Source organism: Pinus tabuliformis, chromosome J, assembly GCF_031772625.1.
Source record: "Pinus tabuliformis cultivar Carrire ecotype Pingquan chromosome J, CPIR1, whole genome shotgun sequence".
Classification (NCBI taxonomy): domain Eukaryota; kingdom Viridiplantae; phylum Streptophyta; class Pinopsida; order Pinales; family Pinaceae; genus Pinus; species Pinus tabuliformis.
The window spans coordinates 1,512,890,008-1,512,911,180 of record NC_142295.1 but is presented as its reverse complement, the minus strand read 5'-3'; the positions used below and the strand labels follow the sequence as shown (position 1 = coordinate 1,512,911,180).

At 36.7% G+C, this 21,173-nt stretch overlaps 1 long non-coding RNA gene and 1 pseudogene across 2 annotated transcripts; both read right to left on the bottom strand.

The window, feature by feature from the left end:
• Positions 1–761: 761 nt before the first annotated feature.
• On the bottom strand, positions 762–9,958 carry LOC149233222 (uncharacterized). The gene is made up of 3 exons (XR_016248223.1): positions 9,272–9,958; positions 2,301–2,370; positions 762–1,447 (listed from the first exon to the last, which is right to left on the bottom strand). It is a non-coding gene; the product is annotated as an uncharacterized LOC149233222 (long non-coding RNA).
• LOC149233221 (cytochrome P450 716B2 pseudogene) lies at positions 9,707–10,879 on the bottom strand (annotated as a pseudogene). The gene is made up of 3 exons (XR_016248482.1): positions 10,735–10,879; positions 9,967–10,658; positions 9,707–9,878 (listed from the first exon to the last, which is right to left on the bottom strand). The product of XR_016248482.1 is annotated as a cytochrome P450 716B2 pseudogene (transcript).
• Between the last annotated feature and the right edge of the window lie 10,294 nt (positions 10,880–21,173).

Genomic DNA, 21,173 nt, shown 5'->3' with positions numbered 1-21,173 from the left:
AATAAGTATACGTTTAAGATTAAGTTTTAATTTAATATCCTTTAAAAATTAGTTGTTACTTTATTTCTTGCGCTTATCCACTTGATATGTTCATGAATTATTTCCTTCAATCTAAATGATTATACTTTTATGGAAGTTGCAGGTCGATAATATTGGAAAATTGATCATTTAAATTTAATTAGAAATAATGTAGGCTGTGAAGCAGCTAGTCCCTGCACATAGTTCTTCGTGTACTCAGCAAGCCTCTACAAGGGTCCTTTATACTATGTTTTGACGTTCAGAGATTGACCAGCAGCAAAATCATGGTTTTGTTATTGCCAATTTCATGTTGTTCAAGGAAGCATGTGCAACCATGAGTAGCTTAATTTCTCTGCCTTATTTGAAGAACATAATGTAATGGAGTTTGACTTATCAAGTTTCACTTTCAGAAAACATAATGAATAATTAATACGTTGATAAATGTTTACAAAGCCAAGTATGAAATGCAACTTCTAAGATATGTATCTCCACAAAGAAATCTTTGGACATGGGCTGTCGTAGGCTTCAGTTTTTAAGAAGTGGTAGCAAGAGCTAAGAGCAAAATGCAGCTTGCATGTGGAACCATGAGTAGCTTAATTTCTCTGCCTTATTTGAAGAACATAATGTAATGGGGTTTGACTTATCAAGTTTCACTTTCAGAAAACATAATGAATAATAAATACGTTGATAAATGTTTACAAAGCCAAGTACGAAATGCAACTTCTAAGATATGTAGCTCCGCAAAGAAATCTTTGGACATGGGCTGTCGTAGGCTTCAGTTTTTAAGAAGTGGTAGCAAGAGCTAAGAGCAAAATGCAGCTTCTGTATACCAGAAGTTTTAATTTAAACTTGCTAACATTTCACAATTAGATCATAACCCAAAGCCAATGAGAAACAACAATCGGGAGGCAATAAATAACCCAATGTCACCCATTAACAAAAGCATGGTTGAAATCAGAGATATAAATCATACATGGTAAGCATTCACATATAGAACATTGACTCACAAATGAATATATTGTTTCAGTGATAGCAAACTGACATTGATTTTTACTGCATCGAGTTGCTTTTCTTTGTTTTTCAGATTAATTCACAACACGGCTTAATAAAAATAGCTAAGAGCAAAGGGTAGGCAAAGCCTTAATGACAAAACTATTTCACATTGTAGTCGAACTGATTCACCAGCCGTTATCCCTGGTAAAGATAGGGGAGTTGCTGCTGCTCATGGAGAGCCACAGGCATTCAAGGATGAGTACAGATGGGCAAGTTTGTTCTTATCTAACTTATGAAGTTATTAAGACACGGACATTCACTGTAGGCCGAGAGGTACATGCTGTCTGCAGTCGAGCAGAGACGATAGACGCATAAAAAATGCGAGGTGCAGCACCATGGCGGACCCAAATGCATATTTGAAGCATCCGTCGTACACCTTTAACAGAGAAGGAAGCGGGGAAATAAGACAATGCGTAAGATAATGCAAAAGAGATGTTAATTTTTTTTTGGTTTCTTTTTTCTTTGTCTTTCGACTTTTGCGAAAGAGTCATGAGAACAAGTGCTAAGAGAAACAATGCTGTGAGTTCAATAAGTTGGCTTATGCTAATGGATTCCATGTTATGTGAAGCGGGGAGGTGTATGTGAATATCCAGGTGCAGAGGAGGCCAATTTATACAAAAGTTCAACGTGTTTGTAAGGTGGTTTTAAGTGTGAATGGAGCTAAAATACTTGAGGTGCAATTAAGTGGTCGATAAGACATGGGGAGCGAATGGCATATGGAATGATGTATTTGGCGGCAGAAGTGATGTATCTGACATCGAGCAATCTTGGTGGTAGATTGGGTGCGACAGGAGATCTATGTCAATATCTAGGTGCAGAAATAATCTTGAAGATCAGATTGGATCAGGCCAGTATTTAATGATGGGCATATCGATCTGACATGGGGAGGAAATGGCATATGGAATGATGGATGTGGCGGCAGTAGTAAATGCGAAATTAGGTGCCCCTTTGAGTCTGTGGCGGTAGATTAAATATGATCAGTATTTAATGATGGGCATATCGATCTGACATGGGGAGCAAATGGCATATGGAATGATGGATGTGGCGGCAGTAGTAAATGCGAAATTGGGTGCGCCTTTGAGTCTGTGGTGGTAGATTAAATATGATCTGTAAGCATAAGTAAGTATACTCATTAAGCAACAGGTTTCATGTCCTTTATGTGCAAAAACAATGTAAAGCTGGAAAAGACACAATGTTTGTGCAACAGCTTTCAACATGTAACTTCTTACCAAACAAATTGCCATGTGGACTCCACACAACACGGTTGACAGATACACTCGGTTCCTTAACAAGTGCTGCCTGCAGCCCCAGTGCAAAAGATTAAAAACACAAATCAATTTAACTGCATGTGCAAAAACAATGTAAAGCTGGAAAAGACACAATGCTTGTGCAACAGCTTTCAACATGTAACTTCTTACCAAACAAATTGCCATGTGGACTCCACACAACACGGTTGACAGAGACATAGCGAATAAGAGATAGCATAAGACAAGCTACGATACAATAAGCGATAAGCAATTAACATAGTAAATCTACCTCACTATGAAATTGAGAACTCGTTTCAGGGAACTGAGTTCATATGCCTATAATGCAGAACGAAAGCAATGTTTATCAACAAATGTGCACACCTCTATCAAACCCTTGAGGCAAAATGGGAACCCTGTTGTGTTTAGGAAGTTTGAGGAGAGCCAACAGACTATTAAGGAAGCAGATCTCATGCTCAATACGTTGTTGAAAGCAAATGAAAATGCAAGATATGACACAGAACAGTGGGAGAATGCAGGGCAAGAGTTGGCAACAGAAAGATGTTCTTTGCTTGATGAGATTCAAAGAACCAAAAAAGCTTTTGAGAAAAAGGAAGAGCAATTTGTGTCAATGCAAGAGCAGATGCACATGAACTTGCAAGAAACCAGAGGTGAAATTATGCTATAGTATTTAGGGTCATACTAATTTTACATTAGTAGGTAACTGACCAATGTTACAGCAATATCTGATTGCCTGTTACTACTTTTTAAGATAATGAAGAAGGGATAGGTGCTTTCTCGTTCTCTCATTGAGATTCTGCAGCAACTGGGTTCTACTTTCTTGAAATCTAAACAAATGAAAAATATTTCAATGGCCTTGGGATGACTTACTGGGCCTTAGAACTCTAAAAGAGTAAATAATTAATGTGCTGAATCTAAATATCTATCATAAATTCTCTGGAGAATAATCTCATCTTTGGTTTCATCATGCCTAATACATGCAATTTGTTTCTTTATACTTTATGCATGCAGGTTGGATTGAAAGGTGAATCAATGAATCTCCACACCAGTGGAGATAACACTACTGATTGGATGAAAGATGTAGCGATTCCTCAAAGACAGCCTCTAACATGGTATAAGCTACTGATCACTACATTTCGTATCAGCAACATATTTCTGGTTATACATGCATAGAAAAAATTGAGTAAGATAAAGATTTCCCTGACGTTTATTTATACAGAGTCTAAATTTATCTGTTATACAGGCCATGTCTCATGCACCAGCCGGCGAAGATACATTAGGATTGGTTTTAAGCACCGTGGGAAAAGGCCAAGCTTGGATAAATGGGCAGAGCATTGGACGGTACTGGCCTTGATATCTTGCGGAAGGTGTCTGCTCAGTTCTGTAGCTAGGCAAAATTAGCATTCTGCAACAATAAAGTTCACACTAGTTTAAAATTTTGCAAAGATTGACTATCCTGTGTAGTTAAGATCAAATTGGGCATGAAATTGTGAACTCCCTTGCTTACACCTTGCAGTCCAGTGCAGTATTATTTGACCTAGCAGTCCAGTGCAGTATTATTTGGCCTTTACGTACCATCCATCCCATATACCCACTTTCTCGTTCAAATTTTTTGCTTTGACAAATGGGTCATTCTACAAGGGTTCTTAGGCATACAGAAGTTCTGATTTTCAGCAAACTTTCGATGTCATTGATTAATCTGATCTTTGTAGTGTGAATTTAATAGATTCTAATGCTCTAGAAAAACCTTGGTATTTCGTTTCCACTCTGCTCCCCATCCTATAGACATAGATTTCTGGTTCAGTTTCCAATAGACATAGATTTGTGTTTCAGTCTCAGCATCTATTACGGTTGAATTACACATACCTAGTCTAATCCAATCCTACTATGGGTCCGGTCCGAGCAAATGTTATGTCTTTCTTATATGTTTTGCACTCACTCAATAAGAGGACTTGAGGAGGAATTCGAGACTATTAATACAGAAATTGGTAGCTTAAAATTAGATCTTTCACATGCCCTAAAAGCACCAAATTCATGGCTTGAAGAAATTATGTCCATTATCACTGAAAAAGGTAGTGTTGCATTGGTTTTGCATACTTGCCAAGTAGAGGCACTATTAGGAAAGTTGCAGGCACTACACACAGAGATTGATTCTCTTAATGTAAAACTACATGAATCCAACAGAAACATATCTTAGTTGGAGGAGAATAACATGATCTTAAGAGGAGAAGTTGATATGTCTTGCAGTTTGGGCACCAAATTAGAACACACTGCTTGAAGAACTGCCAATAAATGAAACTTTGAATGTTTTGTCTACTGGTAATCAAAGGGGGGGTTACACAGATTCCTATAGCTATTGTTGCTTGCAATCCATTGAGGGATCTATATCAACCCAATGCCCTTGTTTTTGCTAATTATGCAAGTAAATGCAATGTCACATAACTTGGAAAGGCAAATCAAACAAACTAAAAGCAATGTAATGTCACTAGTACCATCAAATTTGACATTGGTTCAAAGCTTTTGATGCAATGGAGCAAGCCACACCAAATTGTTACAAGTATATTGTTTCTCTTTCTTATCCTGGCATTTAAGACAAAAGAAAATGACTTATTTTGCTAAGCTACTGCATCAGCAAAGTAATCTATGGACAAACGTGGCAGAAAAACGTGCCGCTGCCGCATTCATTATGGTGAAGAAGCTTAGAGAGATAAATGAGGTTCAGGCAGAGGCAGAGAAAAGAGCAGTGGTCCGTTTCGAGGAAGCATCAGAGGTGAGCAGTCAGAAGGATAATTTTATTCAAGATTTGAAAAATGAAAATTTTGAAGCAAGATTGCACATTGATTCTCTGAAGCAGCAGATACTGAAATTCAAGGAAGAAAGAGATGAACTCATGCTAGCACTGGCTTTAGAACAAAGTAATGTGAAAGCTGCTGAGATGACAGCAGCAGTTAAAGAGAAGACCTTGCAAAATGTGGAAGATCAAGTTGTGAAATCATGGCAAAAGGTTTTCGAGCTTGAGGCTATTCTTTGTTTGTCTTTAGCAGGTATTGAGAGGGATCTATCTGCTGAAAGACTCAATGCAAATACCCTTTTTAACAGTTTCAAAAGGCAAGTTCAAGAACAGTTTGAAGATGTGCATGTTCTAAAGGAGGACCTCCTTTATAGGATCAGTGATCAAACAAAAGAGATAGAGAGAGCTGGGGCAAATCTAAAAGGTAATCAGGAGAAAGAAAACACATTGGTCATTGCCTTTGTAGATGCAATCCTTGTGGCCAAGAAAATGCAACAAAGAAATGACAGGATTATGTGTCAACTTAGAGAGAGTGAGACATCATTGAAATGTGCTTGGGACAAATTACAGAAAGCAGATCTTGAGCTGAAAGAGAAAGATCAAAAGGTCCATGAAATGATCGTATCCTAGCAAGCAATTGAGGTTACCAAGGCCAGGGTAGAATCAGAAAAGCAGCAACTTATGGCTGTAGCAGATCAGGCATTGTCAACTTGTTCAGAAAAGGAACAAGAACTCTATATTGCACAAAAAGAATTAGCATGCATTCGAGTCAGCTGATGCTCATTGTAAGATTTCTGATAAGGAAAATGAGCTCTCATCTTTGCATGCTATGTTAAATGAAATTCAGCTGAAGCTACAATCAACAGAGGACAAAGTGGATGCTCTGTCTTTGTTACTTAATGATTTTGAATGTTCTGAAGAACACTGGAGAAGTGAAAGGGAGAGTCTCTCTTCTAAGGTTGAGCTTCTGCATACTGCCCTTGTTGAAAAGGAGAAAGAGGTGGAAATTCTTCAAAATCAGCAAGTTACACAAGTTTCAGAAGCTGTTCCACGGTCTACTTTGAAGGAAGATCAAAATGGAGATATCAAGTCAGAACTGGAGAGAATGAAATTGGAGTCTCAAAATCTCAAAGAAAATCTCTTTGAGAAAGATGAAACTATTTTATCTGTAAGAAAAGAAATGGAAGCTGCTCTAGCAAGCTTAAAGGAAGCTGAGATGGAGATGGAAAGAACAATAAATGAAAAAGAGGAACTGAGGAAGGCTGAGAAGCAGGGAAGGCATAAAATTGAATCCCTTATTACTGAGATTAAGCATTTGCAAGATCAGGTAAATCATAGAGAAAGAGAACTTAAACTACTGCAGTTGGAGTCCCTTGCCTAAGTGCTTCATTAATCCGATATAGGGTAGTATCGGGTAGTTAGTAAACACTTAAGTAAGGGATATTAGAAGGATATAAGAAGTTCCTTTCTCTGTTCAATGTTTTTGTGAGGCTGCTGTTGTGTTTAGGAAGTTTGAGGAGAGCCAACAGACTATTAAGGAAGCAGATCTCATGCTCAATACGTTGTTGAAAGCAAATGAAAATGCAAGATAAGACACAGAACAGTGGAAGAATGCAGGGCAAGAGTTGGCAACAGAAAGATGTTCTTTGCTTGATGAGATTCAAAGAACCAAAAAAGCTTTTGAGAAAAAGGAAGAGCAATTTGTGTCAATGCAAGAGCAGATGCACATGAATTTGCAAGAAATCAACAGGCCATAACCAGTAACAGCCAGTTGCACTGATCACATATCTACGAACTGGGTTCGAACCCAGCTATGGAAAAAAAAGCAGTCATGCCTGCAGGGTGATGCGGTCCATACACCAAAGGAGGTATGTCAAGCCACTGTGTCAAATTCAACTCAACACAGAAAACTGAAAACTGAAAACACTTTCTATTTCGCTCAATAGGAAAGTTTGAAGTTACAGCTGCACATCTTCCTAGTTTAAATTTAAAAGTATCTTTCCATACCATAAATAGCAAGATTAAGAGTATAACCATGCCCAAAGTGGTTAGTGACAACAGTATTTATAGTAAAGCCATTGTGGATGAAATTCTGGATAGATAATACATCTAGATATGGATACATTTTCCTATCATAAATAGGAGTGTCTGATGCCCTTGGATGTAAAGGAACAAGCATAATATCTCAATTTATAAAATCGAACTACTCGGGGATTTGGACTTTAAAAACAAATGCAATTTGATATGACAAATCCAACACCAGATAACAGATGAAGTTTCTAAGACAGTGAGTTACTGAGATTGTAACTCTGCTCGGGACGTGGCATTCAGAGTAATAGAGAGACCTCGCTATGCAAACGAAGACAAACTAAAATGCACAATGGCTTTCCTATATTCACAATAGCTAACATAGACAGAATTTCAGAACAGATGTCATGCCTTCAACAAGTAACAGGAATTCAAAAGAAATTTGAAATACTAAAACATCTCAATTGATGGTACAAAGTTGGTCCTCGCCATCTAAAACTGAAACAGATACATGAAAGAGTGAAGTTGCCAGCTAGTTTCAGCTGGCATCCTATGATAAAGCATGGCAGCTTAAGGATATTCATGTTTGCAGCATTTAAACTCGATTTGCCAGGAAATGTGATTTCCAGGGATGGAGCATTTAAAATGCTTAAGAAAATAATTCATACGTTGAAACATGTGGACAGTGTCACAAGCTAAAATATAAAATTGAGTGTACCAAAAAATATTTGAAAATAAGAACATGCAAACAGGGAAGCGACCAGAAACATCTAAAACCCATATATAAAACATAAATTCCCTGAGATTTATACAAATGGAAACCATAGTTGATGAGTAAAGATAGCCTATGATGATTATAACCGTATCAGTAAAATCCAAAAAACTTTAAACAAGAACAGGCACAATATAGATAGGGTAACACTTATCAGTAATGTGGAAAAGCATTAATTTTCATACACCACAGCAGCTCTGATTCTCAATGTATGAGATACATAGTTTTCCTAAAAGAATTTGAAATATGTGTACACAGCAACTACAGCTGCACATCTTCCTAGTTTAAATTTAAAAGTATATTTCCATACCATAAATAGCAAGATTAAGAGTATAACCATGCCCAAAATGGTTAGTGACAACAATATTTATAGTAAAGCCATTGTGGATGAAATTCTGGATAGATAATACATCTAGATATGGATACATTTTCCTATCATAAATAGGAGTGTCTGATGCCCTTGGATGTTCCACAATAGTAAGGAACAAGCATAATATCTCAATTTATAAAATCCAACTACTCGGGGATTTGGACTTTAAAAACAAATGCAATTTGATATGACAAATCCAACACCAGATAACAGATGAAGTTTCTAAGACAGTGAGTTACTGAGATTGTAACTCTGCTCGCATCTAAAACTGAAACAGATACATGAAAGAGTGAAGTTGCCAGCTAGTTTCAGCTGGCATCCTATGATAAAGCATGGCTGCTTAAGGATATTCGTGTTTGCAGCATTTAAACTTGATTTGCCAGGAAATGTGATTTCCAGGGATGGAGCATTTAAAATGCTTAAGAAAATAATTCATAGGTTGAAACATGTGGACAGTGTCACAAGCTAAAATATAAAATTGAGTGTACCAAAAAATATTTGAAAATAAGAACATGCAAACAGCGGAGCGACCACAAACATCTAAAACCCATATATAAAACATAAATTCCCTGAGATTTATACAAATGGAAACCATAGTTGATGAGTAAAGATAGCCTATGATGATTATAACCGTATCAGTAAAATCCAAAAAACTTTAAAATACAGTAGAGAAGGTATCCTCATATGAGTATTTTAACAAACAAGAACAGGCACAATATAGATAGGGTAACACTTATCAGTAATGTGGAAAAGCATTAATTTTCATACACCATGCCAGCTCTGATTCTCAATGTATGAGATACATAGTTTTCCTAAAAGCATTTGAAATATGTGTACACAGCAACTATAAGCATTTGAAATATGTGATGTACACAGTCTGTCTCTGGCTTATATAATGTAATGGTAAATATAATGCAACACAGAGAAAATAACAATATACTGTACAAGCTCAGGAATGAAAACATAAAGAGTACCTGGACCCGAAGCGAAATAACAAGCCGCAAAGTAACGACGAAATCATGTATAAGCTTATTATATAGCAAGAAAATTACGTTACACGTAGCCCCGACGCTACATGCACAATGTCACCTGGAATGAAATGTGTACACAAGACAGGTAACCCCCATCAAATCAGTCTATGTGAGGGCGCAACAGATGTTAAGGATATCCCCTGAATCACCCTAACCCCCGTCAAATCAGCAGTGAGGGCGCAACAGATGTTAAGGATATCCCCTGAATCACCCTAACCCCCGTCAGCCCCGACGCTACATGCACAATGTCACCTGGAATGAAATGTGTACACAAGACAGGTAACCCCCATCAAATCAGTTAAGGATATCCCCTGAATCACCCTAACCCCCGTCAAATCAGCTAAGCTGATGGTCCAATGAAAATACCTTCCGAATTTCTTATAACGCTAAGTCTTCCTTCTCAACCGCATTTGCCACCCAGCTCTCAGTCCCGGCTGCTCCCGCCCCCTCAACCCCCACTTCCATGTTTAGGTCGCCATCTCGATCCCACTCGGCTTCCTTCTTCACGCCTTTTCCGACCCTGTCCCACGATACCTGCCGCGGGATTTCACTGTGCGCCCGCCGGTGCCCGCGTGGGGTTTTGTCGAGTCAGGGTTCTCCGCCAAAAATTTGAGCAGCACAGGTAATGTAGAACTGACAATAGATCTTGCTCGGGAGAAGCTTTTCCCTCCTCCAATGCAATTTTCCTCTCACGAATAATGCCCTCAAGCTGTTCACGAATGGCATTGACTCCACGTTTGGCTCTGTTATATCGAGTGTCGGGGAGATCTAGAGGAATCTGCAACAGTCCCTTCTGCAGCGCCATAAAATGATGCGAAAGCCGTGCTTGGTCGTCTGAATTATATATACTAGCGAACAATTCACAAGCCAGGGAGAAAGTATAGAGTTTCACCAGAGGAAAAACCGTGACCTCATCTTTACCGATCCAGTGCTCAGCCAGGTGATGTTTGGTCATCAAATCCACTTGCCCCGTCTCTTGCTGATTCGATGACTGACCTCCGCCCTGCAATAACAGATCCGTAAAGCTGCTACTGTTATCGTCGAACTGAGCTGTGAAACTGAAAGTCTTTCCTTTCATTAGGCACCCATCCCATGCACCCAAGCGCTCCAGATCTCTGAAGTCTGGCTGTTGTGGTTCGCGCTGATAACTGTAGGGTTTGTAACCGAAAGGATTAAGGTTCAGGCGGTTTCAAATCAGTACGCCTGGCTTCCCTGTAAACCTTCGGCAGCTCAAACAAACTCAGTCGAGGCTCTGAGAGAAAACCCTTATAGAACCTCATTACCCACCCGTCAATGCCAGCCGAGAGACAGCGATGCAGCTGTTAATACCCTGCAACAACACGACAACACCTGTTAATACCCTGCAACCATAGCATATACTTTAGGAAATAACGAAACCTGTTTACCAAATAGCGAATTAATGCTAGCATTAACGCTAACGGTTGACGGTCAGGGATAACGAAACTGGCCATAATTTCCAATTTAACCTATGTTCGGGCCTCTTCCGCCTCGGGAAGAGGCCAAATAAGATGAGAAACGTTAAGGCCGAATCCAGACTTTGGGTATGCCTCACACGACTTTAGTATAAGCGACTAATAACTGACGGGGAAAGCACCCAAGTAATGCTAAGTCGGCATTGAACGATTACAATAGTCCCTGCCGGATGCCAGATGGCAGGGACTAATAATGAATTGACTTCAAAGAATGCTGCTTATTTTGCATGAGTCAATTATGCCTTTAATGTTTTAGTTATTAGGGAAGAAAGTCTCCTAAACAATGAGCTAGCAACGAAGAAACATCGATGTCCAAAAAGGAATGATAATGTGGATGGAGATATGCATAATGATGAAACTCAAAGATCTAGATCAAGGCCATGCCCAATTTCAATGCTGTAATGGAGAGAGATTGATATTTTAATGCAAGATGTTGTTAAAATCAAACGAGAGCTACTTAAATGGAAATGATCTTATGAGTAAGATAAGCCTTAGTTTAAAAATTATGCTTTTTTGCCTTGAAAGTTATAGAAATTCCGGTCTTATTTTGAAAAAATCTAGCAGGGATTTTTGTAAATCCAAGTCAAAGCTGTCAAAATTCATAATTTTAGGTGCCCTAGAAGTTTTTGATGGTGTTGAATCCATTTCCACTATCAAAAACATGATCCAAACACTGTATCTACAAGATTTTTTGAATTTGTTTTACCTGGATTCCAGCCACTTTTGACCGTCCAAGCAATTCCTCCGCCTCCATAGACGACTCCGTAAACTAAAATTTGTGCCCCATTGAAGATATAGTTTACATAAACAATTGAAAATTATCTTGTTTTTATGCTATTATTATGTAACATACCCTGGTAACCTCACATGTAAAAGCAGGGAGTTAGAATTTTTTACACAAATTACCCACAAGTAATTATCCAAAATCACTACTCCACATTCCTCATTAACCATAAGATATAATGCTCATTAGTACATAAATTAAATTGCAATAGAGGACAATAAGTTGCATAACCATTGACAACCACTGTTGTAGTATATTAACATAAATTGTCTCATGAACCATTCATCCATTTCATGATTCCCTTAACCATATTAATTAATCACATACTTGACATTATGATTTTCACATCAAATAAGGAATCAACATCATCAAGGATTCAACACCATCAATCTGACACAATAAGAAATCACATCATTGAACACCGATATACCCTGGAAAACCCGTAGGGTGAAAACCAGCAAACATTTAATTTTATTATTAAACGCTCATGAGGGTTTTCACCCCTCACTCAATGGCTTATAAGGGATTCCATCCCTTATCCATTGTTATAAAATATTACAATGAAATATCATTAAAATGTCACATAACTAGCTAAAAGCTATTACATTTTCCATGAAACCCTTTAGCTACATATCATCACTCTCTACATCCTTGTGGCATGATTGTTCTATCAATGTACAATCCCACAACTCGTATTCATGAGCATGGACCGTTAGTTCTTTACCTACCACAATGTTAAACATCATTTTTCTTTGGCACAAACCGCCATCGTTTCTTGTCATTGTTGTCATCAACAAGATTTGGCAACAAGATTAGATACAATATTAATCAATCAATAATCAGTCTCTAAAAGTGATCTTTTAACATCTACTCATGTGCATGAGTTGTAAATATAATATCACAACATGCTTCTTCTAACAACGTCATGCACAAATAATTATCAAGCATGTCATAATAATTAACAAGTACATTTATTCAAGTAAATACTTGTTTTACTTTCCACAATTCTTATTCATACTAATGCATATTTCTCTTTAAAAGATCTAACCCAATAGTTCTACAAATCCATGTTTCTCTTTAATATATATAACACAATAGTTATATCTTCATGCATGTAATAAACTATTGTTTCTATGCTTTTGCATATGTGTTCTTTTCACATAGTTACTTTTCAAGAACCCAACATAGTTTCTCTATCATTTATGTACAAAGTTATTATGCATTTGTTTCCATGAAAGTATCATAAAAAAGTTCTCGTGCATTTGTTTTCAAGAAAGTATCATATTCAACCTTTCTTTTGGGCATAAGAACTAAGATAACAATAATGGTAACCCTTTATTTATTAAACCATGCAATTAAATCAAACTATCCAATATGCAACACACAAATCCTTTACCTTTTTACTCACCAAAACATGTAACTTTTGCAAACTATTGCAAAGGAATTAACACCATTAACTTATCTTTCATGCATAAAAATATATATTCTTTCCAAAGAAGGTTCCTATGACTTATCTCTGTGCATTTGATCTATGCATAGGTTATTATATTTTCTCTTAGCTAAGTATTTTTTTCAAGAGAACTCTCCACCCATGAAAATATTTCACAAATTACCCTCTTTAATCTATATTCACTTCCAGGAAAACGACTACGAAATCCCTTTTTAAGAAAAGAGAATTCAACCTATCTTTTCTTACATAAACACATATGCATGTTATATAAAGACAATAAATGTTACTTATCTTTTAATGTTGCAAATATATATAATAACCATCTTTTCCTATATATAGTAATAACAATCTTTAGCTACATGTAGTAATATATTTTCTCTACCAAGAAAATATATATATATATATATATATATATATATATAATAATCAATATTTATCTACATGCAGTAATATACTTTCTTTACAAGAGGAATATATAACCTTAATCTACATGTAGTAATATATTAAATTACCCATACTAAGGTTATTTAAGTAAAAACCCTCTTTAGGTTATTCAAATAAAAACCCTATTTTCTTTAACAAGAGGAATATATAATCTTTATCTACATGTAGTAATATATTTTCTTTGCCAAGAAAATCTCTTCTCAAGAGGATATGTTGGGTACTTAGCAAGAATCTTGTGTAATTTATTCCAAAGAAATAATAAAGCTACTTAGCTTTTAACACTCTCAAGAAAATCACAAAACTATTTAGCTTTTACTGTGCATAAATTAAGCAACAAATATTTTCAAAAGGAATTATATCTCTGCAATATTTTAATGCATAAAAACTTTGCAATACCTTGCAATACTTTGTGGACAAAAATAAGGAATTTACTTTAAAGAACATGAACATTATTGGCCATATCTTTCTATGTGAGAGATTAACTTATCTTTTCAGTTGTACCACCAACAAGCTATCCAAAATGCAGATAGACCAATGGGAAATCCAAAGGCATTGTGAATGGAAACACTATGAAGAATACGTGGTATCACGTAGGAATTTGCGGAGGGAACCAAAAGCGAGATTCTCAATTGTCTGAACATTTAATACTTTGCTTTCAGGGTGCATAATTTTTCTTCCCTCTATGCATTTTGGTTCAAAAAACATCCACAGTAGTGAGGAGTTTTCTTGGTGATCCACTATCTCCATGCAATTAATCAATGAAAAAACGGATCGTTGCCTATTGTCTTTGCTATCAAGACCAAGATCGCACATAAACATAATATTTATATAATTCTTCACAGAGTAAAACCACCGTAACCTCCCGAGAGAAAAAGTGTGTAAGATGAAGAACCGAACCCCCCGGAGCGCCCTCAGATTGCCTTCCTTTCTTGTTTTCATCCTCATTCAGTTTTCACGAATATCAAGAGTTAGTTTCTGTAACTAATTTGTAACTTTTAAAATTAATATTTCATAAATGTTTGCTTTTACATTGATTTTTCGAGGAACGTTACATATTATGATTATATATCATATTTAAATTGTTTCGCTACTATGTAACTTAATATTTCCTTTTATTTAATAAAAAGTTATGATGAGAATTTAGGTGTGTTTTTTTTCTTTTATAGGGTTTCAAATAAGAGTAAATGTTATGTAGCTGAGATATATGTCAATAGTTGTTTTACAAATTGAAATTTAATAAAAGGAAAAAAACATTTATCAACATGCCAAATAATATATTAAATAGGTTTATGATAAAATAATGTATAAAACTATATTAAATATTGAATTTTCAATTATAATAGTATAAATGTTTCAATTTTATTTACCTATTATAATTTTTTATCAATACTAAACCCATAAATATAAAATATAATAATTATATAGTAGTAAATAGTTAATTTAAAAAATTCAAAAAAAAGTATTTCTTTTGATTAATGATTTTTTATTCATTAAATTTACTCTCTATAATCAGTTTGACATAAATATTTATTTAATAATTGAAATCTAAATATATTTCTTATTTCTATAATTTAATTTAGTGAAAAATACTCAAAACATTGTCTTCAAATTGAAATTTCAAGAGTTTCAATCAAAAGCATATTGAAATTTGAGAGTTACAATTAAAAATTCTCTATAAGTATGTCAATTATGTCTTTTCAATATTCATTTACTTAGTATGTGTGATGATAGTGTTACTGAAGTCATTCTATTACCATATATTTTGTTATGCACTCAATATAAATCTATATTTCCAACAAAACATATATATTTATCTATTAAAAATTGAATTGAATTGAATTTTCATATTATATTTATATAAAATTAATTATATAGCTAAGTGGTATCCCTTTAAGTCAAATTGGGATAATTATCTAATGGTAAATGAAATTTATAAAATATCCATAATTTGATTTTATACTCAAAAGAGTAATATCAAGAATTATTGGTTCTAAATAAAAAGATTATACATTCAACCAAAAATTTTAAAAATTTATTAAAAAGAAAATATGAAAGGGTAAGACATATAAATATCTAAGAGACAATGGGATTCCTATTGAATTGCGAGTTGTAGTTGGTTTGAGTAATGATTAAAAAGCTAGGTATATAGATAGCTTAAATCAAGTATAAGAGTTCAATGTATGGCATTATGAGAACCAAACATTTGGAAAGATTTTTCATGCAGAATATGGTACAGGCGATGAAGCTTTGGTGTTGGGGATATTAGGAGATCGTTCTACTCGCACTGGTTGTTTGTTTGACTGTCATCAGAAATGTGGATGACCACCATTATACCTTCATTACTGAACCGAAGACATTTACTAGGCTATGCATGTAGTGAGTTAATCGAATTGATTATTTCTCCATCTTCCATCCAAAGTGAGTTAAAAATATCCTTTACTTCACTGACAAATCTAACATATTCACCATATGAAGATGTCAAGGTGAATGTACAATTTGTTTGAACGAACCAAAAGAAAGTATCAACAATTTGTTTGAACCAACAAAAAGAAAGTATCAATTGACAATTTCTTCTCGAAATTCTCCAAGCTTATCAGATGAACAATAGCCACGTCTTTAAGCTTGCCACTGAGCTTATCAGTGTCCTTGGTGAGGATTGATGGTAATTTCCACAAAACTAGACCACTAAGTATCCTCCCCTGATGGTGATTTCATGAACTGGTATTAGTTATTTGATTTTAGATTTCACATTGGTGGTAATCAACATTTAAAGGGTGTGACGAAAGTGAATACCACTTTGTCCTGAAATACACAATGGTTTGTTGCTAGCGAGAACTTGAAACGGGTCAGGACCAACATAGCTGCCGCGCAAAAAGGAAAAGGTATGTCTTCTAGCGATTAAAGCACAAATTTCTGTTGTATTAATGGGTCTAGGTCGAATTATTTGAACCTGGAGTTTTCCTGTTAATTAGAAATTAAAAATCATTTGTATGCAAAAAACAGGATGTAGTGTAGCTTTTGTATGTCTATTTTCCTGAGGGTGGTTTACAATTAAATGAAGTAAAAATGTTGTAGTGTTTTCTTCTAACCCCCTCGTATCTGGTTATCGTATGTCTGTCTCTGGTTATAATGGTTGTATAATGCTTTCTCCTTCTTATTCTCTTGGCTAGGGCCATTCTAAAAGGCACTCACTAGATATAATCCTTTCACTCCTCTCACAGTCTAAATGATAGCATGCAATTATCCTATAGCTCCCTCATGCCCTTTCTTTCTCCAGATAGATACTTCATGTTTACAGTCTCATCCCCTCGACACATGTTGGTATAAGTTGATTAACATTTTCTCTGTATCACGTCCCTGCAAATGCTTTGCCATTGGAATTGGTTATAGGTGGTGGTTTTTCCAAGGTTGGTACTGCATCTATTGTTGTGAGAGTCTTGAGTCCTGAACTGGATCGGAAGGCGGTTTTTACACTTACTAGTTATTCTGAGAATGTGTTGTTACCGGATTCCTACACTGGAAATTCTGGGGGAGTTTTCAAAATTATTTAGGTTTAAAACATAATTGGAACCAAATGCTGGTGCCCATTGGAGGTGACGGGTGTCCCTGGCCCTACACTTAGCATACTCTTCTTGGTGTCTACCACTGTCCCTCATACATGTAACATCACTGTTTTCGGATAGTCTACATTACTGAGGTGATATCTTCCCAATTCAGGCATTCGATCCAGTGGCACATTCCAAAAGTGTTGAGGCGTGAGAATTGCCGTGACTACATGCGGTCAAGTGATCTTTATTGTCTACTGTGGCCTAGCCTATAGTTGGGAAGACAAATTTTCCAAGGGGATGTACCTGTCCTTATGGTTATCCTACCCGGCAACATTGACATTCTCTTGGGAGGTGGTCTCCAGGTGGGTTGGGACGTGGGAACTGTCCTGACTACTATAGCTTGTTTTGGTAGGAGAGATGTCATTAAGTCCTGAAGGGAGTACCAATTATTCCATATATGCCAATGGACCCTTTTAAGTCTAACACATCCTTACATGAAGCATTCATCCAAGCCACGTTGGTGGCTGAGTCACAATGCCACACAAACCTGGACATGAAATGGAATGTGGCACGCTCCCCTCGGCTGACAACCATAGGTGATGGAAAAGACATGTGGGCAGATGCCAGCTACCAGCTTTAGAATAATTTGGAAGAGAAAAAAGGTGGCGAAAGGCGGGGTGGCAAAAAACAATGTGCTATAAAGATAACGACCCCTATACCTATACTTTCTTTTGGCCATGATGTTCTCCTCAATAGAGTAACGAGTCTCCAGAAGAGGGTCTTAGTAGGAAGGTGGTATTTTACAAAGATAGAAGAAGCCGACATGAGGCAGTAGCTGGCAGAAAAATGGAAAATCTTGTTGGGTTATGTCCCCATGGTGGTGAGGCTCATGGGAGGCTGGTACAACTTTCATTTTCTAAGCGAAGAGGATATCTGAAAAATCGTTGCAATGCCATGGGTCAAGGACTGTGGATTTCTGTCAATGTATGCATGGTACGTAGGCTTTAATCAATTGAAGAAAACACCCAAAAACAAGCTTATCTGGGTTAAATTTCCCGGATTACCTTTAGAATTTTGGATGAAGGAAGTATTTAATGATATTGGCAATGCCATTGGTAAATTCATAGACATTGATCCTTGATGTTTGGGAGCCAAGGATAAAAGGATAGCATGGGTCCTTATAGAAAAATATTTTAGTGAGGCCTTTTCGGATCACATTGAGCTAAGGTGGGAGGACATAAATCTCACACAACACTTGTATTTTTGGGGAATTCCATTCCGGTGCCTCAATTGTCACCAAACCAAACATTTAATATCTAATTTTCCCAAATCAAGAGGAGGGTGGCGGCCTTCGTGGGTATGTAAAGGGACTCATCAAAGGATACAAAAGGAGAACAAGTGAGAATGCATTTCTCCATGTCGTGGATATGCCATGAAACACATTGGAAATATTTCGAGCTGAGGTAACTCCTTTCACACTAATCAGGTTTTTTTTTTAGCCCTCTCCTCGCTCTATAAAAAATGTCTTTGTTCCTATTCCTATTCATGTTCACTCCTCCTCCCTGATATCAGAACAGTCCAACTCTCATATTGTTGTTGACTCTCCATATCGGCAGAATCACCAGCTTCTTTCCACTCCAGTCTTGCCTCCGTCGTCAATACTGTCATAGCACATTATGGCAGATATTCCATCTACCTCATATGCCATGTATACTCAAGCCCGAAGGCTCCACTCTCTTGCCACACAACCAAATTTTCCCATTGCTAAATCTCTCGCTCAAATATATCCCGTCTCATCACTAAATAACTCTGTGGATAGTGATCTCAACTTCCTTCTTCAAAGGAAAACCCTTGACCTTAAATCACTCACTATTCATAAGCCAAAGGGATCCGGTTCTCTTGTAAAAATTCCCTCCTCGGTAGGGAATATCACTGTGAGGTGTACAAATAACAAAGGCATTAGACACTTCAGAGGTCACCCGCACCAAACCCATGCAATCGTGACAAACTCACCGTATCTCATTGATATCCCCATTTCCTCTCCCATCTCTCCCAGAGAACTTAGAGCATGTATGTCCTCTAACAAGCTCAAATGAACTCCATCCTTTCACTGAATATAAGGGGTTTGGTGGCCCTTCAAAAATTCCTCGCATTAAGAGACATGTTTATCACATCTCATTCCAACATTATTCTCATCCAAGAATCAATGCACTCTACATCACAAATAATCAATTATTTTAGGAGGATGTCTTTGACATGGTATATTGTGGCAATTGGTGCCATAGGAATATCTGGGGGTTTAGCAACTTTCTGGGATCCAAGGTGGGCAAAACTAAAGGCATTTTCTTGCTCGGTGGGTATTTTTCTGGTTGGTAACATCAATGGCATCTTAGGAAGAACACACATCCTTAATGTGTATGCTCCTTACAAAGAGAGGGAATGTTTTTGGGATACAATGGAGGCAACTGGGATCCTTCATTCATCCTCTTTGATTTTATCTGGGGATCTTAATTGTACCCTCGAGGTCGAGGAGCTATGGGGACAATCTAGGGTGGTGGATAAGATGGCACAGAAGCTATGGGACATTATTTTCTCATACAACTTAATAGATATTTGTCTGCCAAATAATGCTCCTACCTGGGATAATGGAAGAAGTGGAAACAACTATATAGCAAAGAGACTTGATAAATTTCTTGTACAAGAAAATATGGTGGAAAAGATGGGGGATGTAAGATCTCACATTATTGAAAACTATGTATCAAATCATCACCCAATCACTCTCTTCTAGTGCAACACTGATATAAGAGTTGGCTTGCCTTTTAAATTTAATAGAGTTTGGCATGAAGACATAGATTTTCATTCTCTTATTCGATCATTCTGGCTGGAAAGAAGAGATACACAGGAAGACCTCTCGTATACTGAAAGGTTTATGAGTAGGCTTCGAATTCTTAAAACAAAGGTAAAAAAATAGGAACAGAAGAAGAAGGAAAATCTGAGAAGGGAGTTGACAAATATTGAGGAGGCCTTAAATACCATGCATAGCCAAATGGTCGCCCATTCCCTTCCTGCTGAAGTAAGGGATAGGATCCATGCACTCGAAGTAGAAAAGAAGAAGATTCTTCAAGTAAGAGAGATGACATGGAGATTGAAAAGCAGAGCCATCTGGATTAGTGAAGGGGATAAAAATACCAAGTTCTTTCATCACTTTTCCAATCATAGAAGGAAACAAAATATGATTTGGCAGATGCGTAATGGTGAAGGGAATTGTTATAAGAAACAATCAGAAATTACAGCCTTGGCGGTTTCATAATTCAAAAAGGCATATAAAAGAATGGAAGTGGAGGAAGTAGAATCACAGGTATGGGCAGTAAATGAATACCCTACAATGTTTAATGAGGAGGACAATGTGGATTTGTCTAAGGAGGTTAAGGAGGAGGAACTGATCCAGGCTATCAAATCAATGAAAGGTGACAAAATCCTGGGTTCAGATGGATGGACTGTGGAATTTTTTGTCCACTTCATAGACATATTTCAAGAGGACCTTCTACAGATTATTGAAGAATCGAGAATGAAGGGATTCATACATCCCTATATAAATTCAACCTATATAGCCCTTATTACAAGGAAATTAGAGGCAGAAACCTTTACTGATTTTCGCCCAATATCATTATGCAATCTAACATATAAGATTATCTCCAAGATAATTGCCAACAGAATAAAAGCATCCTTATCAAAATTCATTCACCATAGCAATATGGTTTTCTAAATAATAGAATAATCCATGATGCAGTGGTTGTTACACAAGAATGCATGCATAGTATCAAGACAAAAAGGATGAATGCAGCAGTAATGAAGGTTGATCTTAAAAAGGCTTATCACTGGCTAGATTGGGGTTATCTGAGACTGGTCCTTCATAAAGTTGGCATAAAAGCGAACATGGCAGAATGGATTATGGGATGTGTAACAATAGTACATTACGCTGTGATAACTAATGGATACCCATCAAAGTTTTTCGTTGCGGGCAGGGGACTTAGACAGGGATGTGATTTATCCCCCTTCTTTTCCTACTGGCGATGGATGAAATAAGCTTGAAAATTAAAAAATCTATGAACATAGGTCAGTTTGA